Genomic DNA, 7,930 nt, shown 5'->3' with positions numbered 1-7,930 from the left:
CTCCTTTCCATCAGTCTTTCCACAATCCTGGCTTTACTTTGTTTTTCATTCTCACACACATTTTCCTGTCTGTTCTTCTGTATAGTTGCATATGCTCTTATAGCCATGTGAGCATTCCTCCAGCATATTCAATAGAAATTTTTTACGTTTAAGAAGATACATTTGTTAGGTGGAACATAACTCAAATGTAAGTTACTCGAATTGCAAAGGCACACTGACGGGGCTGCAATCTCACACCCCTTATTAGGCCTGAAACATACACTAGGCAAGTATGAGAATGTAAATGCCTCTAATTACGCAAGCTTGATTTAATTTGATGTTGTGTTCCAAAATGCGTCCGAACGCAATCCATAACGTAATGCAAACTCTACTATAGCTTTGCTAATTAAAACTGATGCATTGCTATTTTACGAAATGTGTTTATATGAAATTCAAACGCATTGCCACAATATAGTGTTTATATTAACTACTTTTTCTACAGTCAGTTTACATTGCGAAAATAATTTTTAATGCAACGCAGGTAAGAGCTGCATTCCCAGCACTGCCACGAGTTGCGCTATAACATCCATTAGCATAATCTACTTCTTCTACACTCAGTTTGCATTACAAAATGTATCTGAATGCAATTCATAATGCAACGTAAGTATTTGTTGCATTCTCAGCACTGCCACAAGGTGCGCTATAGTGTTCATTAGCATAAACTGCTTCTTCTACAGTCAGTTTGCATTACGAAATGTGTCTGAACCAATTCATAATGCAACGTAAGTATTTGTTGCATTCTCAGCATTGCCACATGGTGCGCTATAGTGTTCATTAGCATAAACTGCTTCTTCTACAGTCAGTTTGCATTATGAAAGTTGTCTGAATGCAATTAAAAACGTGTTGCATTCTCAGCATTGCCACAAGGTGCGCTATAGTGTTCATTAGCATAAACTGCTTCTTCTACAGTCAGTTAGCATTATGAAAGTTGTCTGAACGCTATAACAACGCAACACAAGTACGCGTTGCATTCTCAGCATTGCCACAAGGTGCGCTATAGTGTTCGTTAGCATAAACTGCTTCTTCTACAGTCAGTTTGCATTATGAAAGTTGTCTGAACGCAATAACAACGCAACACAAGTACGCGTTGCATTCTCAGCATTGCCACAAGGTGCGCTATAGTGTTCATTAGCATAAACTGCTTCTTCTACAGTCAGTTTGCATTACGAAAGGTGTCTGAATGCAATTAATATCACAACACAAGTACGCGTTGCATTCTCAGCATTGCCACAAGGTGCGCTATTGCGTTCATTAGCATAAACTACTTTTTCTACAGTCAGTTTGCTTTACAAAATGTCTGAACACAATTCATAATGCAATGCTAGTTGTAGCCAGTCTGTCTTTGTATTGATTAGTCAGCATTATGCTCCAAACAGCAAAAGCAAAATCCACTTAATCAATAGATTTTGAATTAGTGTACAGCATGTCATGGCTTATTTTAAACACTATTAAAGAATATTTTCAGATTTGCTTCGACAGAATGTTTTGTGGGGGTGCATGTGCAAGGTCAGGGCTGAACGATTTATAGATTCTACATATAAGAAACCCATTCCAAGATCAAATTCAACTATATTAGAGAGCAGTCTCCAGTATCAGACAGGTCTAACCCACTTACACCTTATTCAGTGTTTTATAAGAACCAGTGGAATTTAGAAATGTATTTCACTTCAAAGACCAACAAACCAGGCGTAGAAGCTGGTTTAAATCTGTGGCTCTAACAAAATATAAGATGGGTATTGGGTTCTATGAACAAACTACAATAGTGTTTCTAATGCAACCCAAAGAAAATGCCTATTGACAGCCATACTTTCTCAATACACTTTAAATGGTAGTTAGTATCATTTGTTCTGACTCTGGCTCTCAATATCAGTTGTTTGCTCTGTTACGAATCCTACTACAATGCTTTCAGAGAGCTGTAAAGCAGCTCACTGCATTATTTAATTTCCAACCTCTAAGGTCCACAAACCAACTGTTCCAGCACAATGACCACTGTAAGACTGATATCTTGTTACAACACATTTAATTCCATGAATGGAATATGAACTTCTGGCTTCTTCCATAAAATTTTAAACAATATGTATACAGTAGGGCTGTAACCAACATAGACAGATAATGGGATGTGTCCTCCAAAATATTCAGATTAATGGTTGACCAATATGGGTTTTTCAATTGCTGATTCTTAAAGTACTCCTGAATATGTGCATTCAGTCTTGGGATATCTGGTATTCCATTCTGAGAATAATATTAAAAATAAAAAATAAAAAAAATAAAACGTAAGAATAATTGTAATGGGAAAAAAATACTGTTGTACTGTTTGTTGCAACGTACTGTGCTGTTCTAAGTCCAACATGTTCTTTTCATTTGGGAATTACCCACAAAGAATAACATAGCAAAATGAATTTATTCACTACATCCCTAAATTACACTCACTGAGCACTTTATTAGGAACACTATGGTCCTAATAAAGTGCCTGACGTGGTCTTCTGCTGTTGTAGCCCATCCGCCTCAAAGTTTGACATGTTGAGCATTCTGAGGTGCTATTCTGCTCACTACAATTGTACAGAGTGGTTATCTGAGTTACTGTAGCCTTTCTGTCAGCTCGAACCAGTCTGGCCATTCTCCGTTGACCTCTCTCATCAACAAGGCATTTCCGACCGCAGAACTGCCACTCACTGGATGTTTTTTTGTTTTTGGCACCACCCTGAGTAAACTCTAGAGACTGTTGTGCGTGAAAATCCCAGGAGATCAGTAGTTACAGAAATACTCAAACCAGCCCATCTGGCACCAACAATCATGACATGGTCAAAATCACTGAGATCACATTTTTCCCCCATTCTGATGGTTGATGTGAACATTAACTGAAGCTCCTGACCTGTATCTGCATGATTTTATGCACTGCAACCACACGATTGGCTGATTAGATAATCGCATGAATAAGTAGGTGTACAGATGTTCCTAATAAAGTACTAAGCGAATGTATAGTTATATTTTAATCTTTTTCTTTATTTTATTGATTGGTGATAAATCATTCTGTGATTCATCATTGTAATTCACCACAGCCTTTTTATAACAACACAGTCACTGTCTTTGCAGTCAGTCAAATGAACATTCCCTCTTACAAAAGGTTCAAAATCTCAGTACATATCATGGCTCAACTAAGGAGCCGTTCAGACTGAAAGCTTTCTTGCACCAAAAATGTTAGACGCAGTGCAATGAATAGCACAAAACTCAAGACGTGTTTGTAAAAGCGCATGTTTACGAAGAAAAACATTTTTCGGATGCGAAAATGCGTTCGGTGTTAACAACCCCTTACGAAACACCTACCTATTAAAAAAATATACACATTTATTGTTAAATATAATTAAACAAATGATTCTGGTTTTGGAAGCATGGCCAGTCTTTCAAATCAAAATAATTTTTCTAGAAAATACTAACGAATAATAAAAAATAACAGTCACCACAACCTGAAATTACAAATTCAACCCTTACCTTACACTCTGATTCATCATTGTAATTCACCACAGACTTTTTTTATAACAAGACAGTCGCTGTCTTTGCAGAATCACAATTTTTGCAGAGCTTTCAGTAAAACCAAGCTTTTCAATAATTTAATATAGCACTCCTGCAACAAAATTCTTCCATCACTGGGTGGTTTTAGCCAGGTGCACAGGTTGAGTTCACCCGACACCCTCTGTAAAAGCTCTTACTTCTGCGTGTTATCTGACAGAATGCATTTGTAGAGAATTCAGTTGGCCCTAAAGCCAAGATGCAATCAGAATGAATCTATTGGAAAGTCTCCACAGAGATTAGTGCATAGAGGGACTGTACATCCATGTAAATTATGTGACTGGTAAAAAAATATATATAACGAAGAGATTTAAAAGGGGATTAACCCACTGCCTAGCAGAACATGTTCAGATGAACATTCTTGTTGATCCTGAAACAACATTTCTATCAACTAATCAGATTTTAGCATTATGTTTAGGTTTAGGCTTGAACGGCATTCTCATCAACCTATCATTTCCCTTGGATTTTTTGTTTGACATTAATAATGATGCTGAACAAAAGATATTGGTCCAGGAACATGGCAAAATAACAGTCACCTTAAACCACTAAACCACACTGAGGGAGCAGATCTGGTCCGCAGAAGTTTCGAAAAACCCAATAAAAATGTTAATTGACAACCTGCCATTTTTGAAAATAGCTTTACACTAATAACACTGTTCAACCTAGCAAATATAATATATCTGCATTATATAGTTGACTTGCCAGTGTGGTTTTGTTTTGTTCACTTTGTCTACCCAAGAGCTCTAATATGATATAAAAACCACAATATTACTGTCACTATAAAATTATAGAAAATACATATCACAATGACATGAAATAAAAGTAATAGCCTACACAAAACCAGTGCTAGAGAAAACAAGTTTTTGTGTAGCCTAACTAGACTTTGGACTCAAAACCTTGTAGTTACTGAAATATACCTCACTCCTTGTGACAACTATCCCCTAATCTATAATGTTAAATGAATAAGCAGTAGGCTACACATTTATAAAAAAACAAAAACCCACACAAATCAGAGTACCAATTAAATGAGTACTCGTTAATAGTCAGTTGATGAACATTTGCCTCTTACAAAAGGTTCAAAATGTGGCTCGGCTAAGGGGCCGTTCCAGGGGCGTAGCAATCGTTTCAAAAGTGAGGGGGACAGAACGATTAGCGCAAGTAATCGTAACATATAACATAATATATAACATAAATATATACAGGGTTGGGAGGGTTACTTTTGAAATGTATTCCACTACAGATTACAGAATACATGCTGTAAAATGTAATTTGTAACGTATTCCGTTAGATTACTCAAGGTCAGTAATGTATTCTAAATACTTTGGATTACTTCTTCAGCACTGGTTGATTTTTTCACTTGTTTTGACTATAAAAACTCTGCCAGTACAGTAAGACAAAACACATGTTAAAAATACATTCTCTGAAAAACCTAAATATCTTATACAGTGTTGTTTCTAAAACAAGATAAATCAAATTGATCTTGTTTTAAGGATTTTTAGATATTTTTACAGGAAAACAATACAAAAATTATTATCAAGAATTATTAAGAATAAATATAAAATTATTAAGAATACGATTTTTGCCCTAATATCAAAGGTCTTACTAGAAAAAAAGAAAATAAAAATAAAAAATATGTTCCAACGTGAATTTTCTTGATAAAAAATATGATCGTGCCTGGTAACACGCATGTAAAATGGCTAGAAATAGCATTTTAGCTTAGCGTAAAGCTGACAATTTACACAAGGTTTATTTCTATTTCTTCTGCTCCAACCTTACTTCAGACTTACTTCTCTGTCTGCTCGTATGAATGTAACACATCATAAGAAAGTGTTTCACCGCTGTTCAAATGCACTTTGGATCGCATCATTTATATGTATAAATGTTTTCCATCTGAAAGGACTAAATATTAAATGAAACAAATGACAATAAAATGCAAAGTAATCTCTTCAGTAATCTAAATACTTTTTGAATGTAACTGTATTCTAATTACTAATGATTTAAATTGTAACTGTAGTGGAATACAGTTACTTCTATTTTGTATTTTAAATACATAATCCCATTACATGTATTCCATTACTCCCCAACCTTGAATATATAAGGTATATTTTTAAGGCTTTTTATTTGTAATCATTTACAATTTTTTTATTGAATTAATTACATGATTGACCAGTGAAGTTAAACTTTTGCATTTACATATTTAGACACTTGTTGTATGAAAAACACATTTGCCCTGTGAAAAACTGAGGGGGTATGAACTTTGGTTTTATTGAATGTGAGGGGGATATGTCCCCCGCATCCCCCGCGTATTCTACGCCCATTGGACCGTTCAAAGCCATAGAAACATTAAAACAATTGAGAACACACATTCTGTGTGTGAATAACCCCTTAAGAAAAGAAAATCTAACAGTTTCTCAGCTCTTCTATACATTTCTACCTGTAAAAAAAAATAAATAAATAAAATAAAATTATCAAATGATTTGACAAAGCAAATTATTCGAATTTTAAAAGCATGGCCAGTCTTTCAAATCGAAGTGCTTTTTCTAGAAAATTTAAATACTTCTAAGCAAAAAAAAAAAAAAAAAAAAAAAAAAAAAAAAAAAAAGCCACGACCTCAAATGACAAATTCAATCCTTACCTTCGCTAAATGTCTTTATGTTTGCGGAGAGGTCTGGAGATCACAGCATTTCTTGTCCGATCACGTCAGATCGTTTCCACACAAAAAGGGGAAAACTTGTTCGCCAGAGCCGAAATTTGTTGGTTTACATGTTTGATTTCCCCAGGCTTCCAGTAACGTCCATGCAAGTTCAACAGCGACAGCGAGAGGAGTTGTGTTTCCCTGCGTTTCGACAGAGGACTGGAAGAGATGAAGCATCAAATGATGGATAGTTTACTCAATAAAGGTCATAGAGTGCACACCCACAGTGACGATCATACGCCAGGGAGAGGTTTGCTGCCGTTTATGTACGGTGGGTTTAAGCCTCCAGTATAGTATACTAGATAGAGGAGACTACAAAGCGTTAAAGGATTTCATACAAGTTCAACTCAATTGATAGTATTTGTTGCATAATGTTGATTGCCACACAAATTATTTCGACTCGTCCCTCATTTTCTTCAACAAATCAACACTTCCACTTACAATGTAAGTGAATGGGGCCAATGCGTAAAGGTAAAAATACTCTGTTTCAAACTAATAGCCACAAGATGTAAACAATATGCTTGTTAACATGATTTCAGTTTGATAAAATTGCTTACTAACCTTTTCTGTGAAGTTATATAGCCTATCCAATTTTACAACTTTGTTGCCATGACGACATCCCGCAAAAATGGCGATTTAAACAACTTTGCAGCCCAAATAATACACCAATTTTAACAGAAGAATTAATGTAAGTGTTTTTGTAATTGTATAATCTTCACATTTCTACCTTTTAACCTTCCAAACATTGGCCCCATTCGCTTCCATTGTAAATGCCTCACTGAAACCTCGATTTTTTAGCATATTATTTTTAAAGAAAGGGAAAGATATTATGTGGTAATTGCACAATAAACTTCATTTCTTGTCATTACTTGCATTGGTCTGATGTGTAAGTACCATGGACAGCGCATTCCAAAGGTCAACAGACCAATGTCAATGAGAATTTTTGCCTTGACCTTGATCAAAGCATGTCCCAATGCTTATTAGAATAAATTATGGATCTTTATTCCATCCATATACAGTGGCGAGAAAAAGTATGTGAACTCTTTGGGGTTTTCTGCATTAATTGGCCATAAAATGTGATTTCATCTTCATTAAAGTCACAAGTATAGACAAACACAATGTGCTTAAGCTAACAACACACAAACCGTTATAATCTTTCATGTCTTTACTGAACACATCCCATTAAACATTCACAGTGCTGTGGAAAAAGTAAGTAAAACCTTGGATTTAATAACTGGTCAATCCTCTTTTTGCAGCAATAACCTCAATCAAGCATTTCCAGTAGCTGCAGATTAGACCTGTACAATGTTCAGAAGGAATTTTAGACAATTTTTCCTTACAGAACTGCTTTCTGTTCACCGTTGGGATGATGTTTTCATGTTGGCATGCGGTGCCCTTTTACACCATACGTAGTGCTGCATGTTCTTCCCAAACAGTTCAACCTTAGTTTCATCAGTCCAGAAAACATTTTCCCAGTAGCGTTGTGGAGTTTCAAGGTGGTCTTTGCCAAACATCAGGTGCTCAGCAATGCTTTCTCTAATTAGCTTTCATTGACGTCATTAGCCTAGGGGTTTACATACTTTTTCCAACCTACACTGTAAATGATGTATTCAATATGTACAAGAATAC

This window comes from Myxocyprinus asiaticus, chromosome 49, assembly GCF_019703515.2.
Source record: "Myxocyprinus asiaticus isolate MX2 ecotype Aquarium Trade chromosome 49, UBuf_Myxa_2, whole genome shotgun sequence".
Taxonomy (NCBI): domain Eukaryota; kingdom Metazoa; phylum Chordata; class Actinopteri; order Cypriniformes; family Catostomidae; genus Myxocyprinus; species Myxocyprinus asiaticus.
This window is presented reverse-complemented; position numbering follows the sequence as displayed.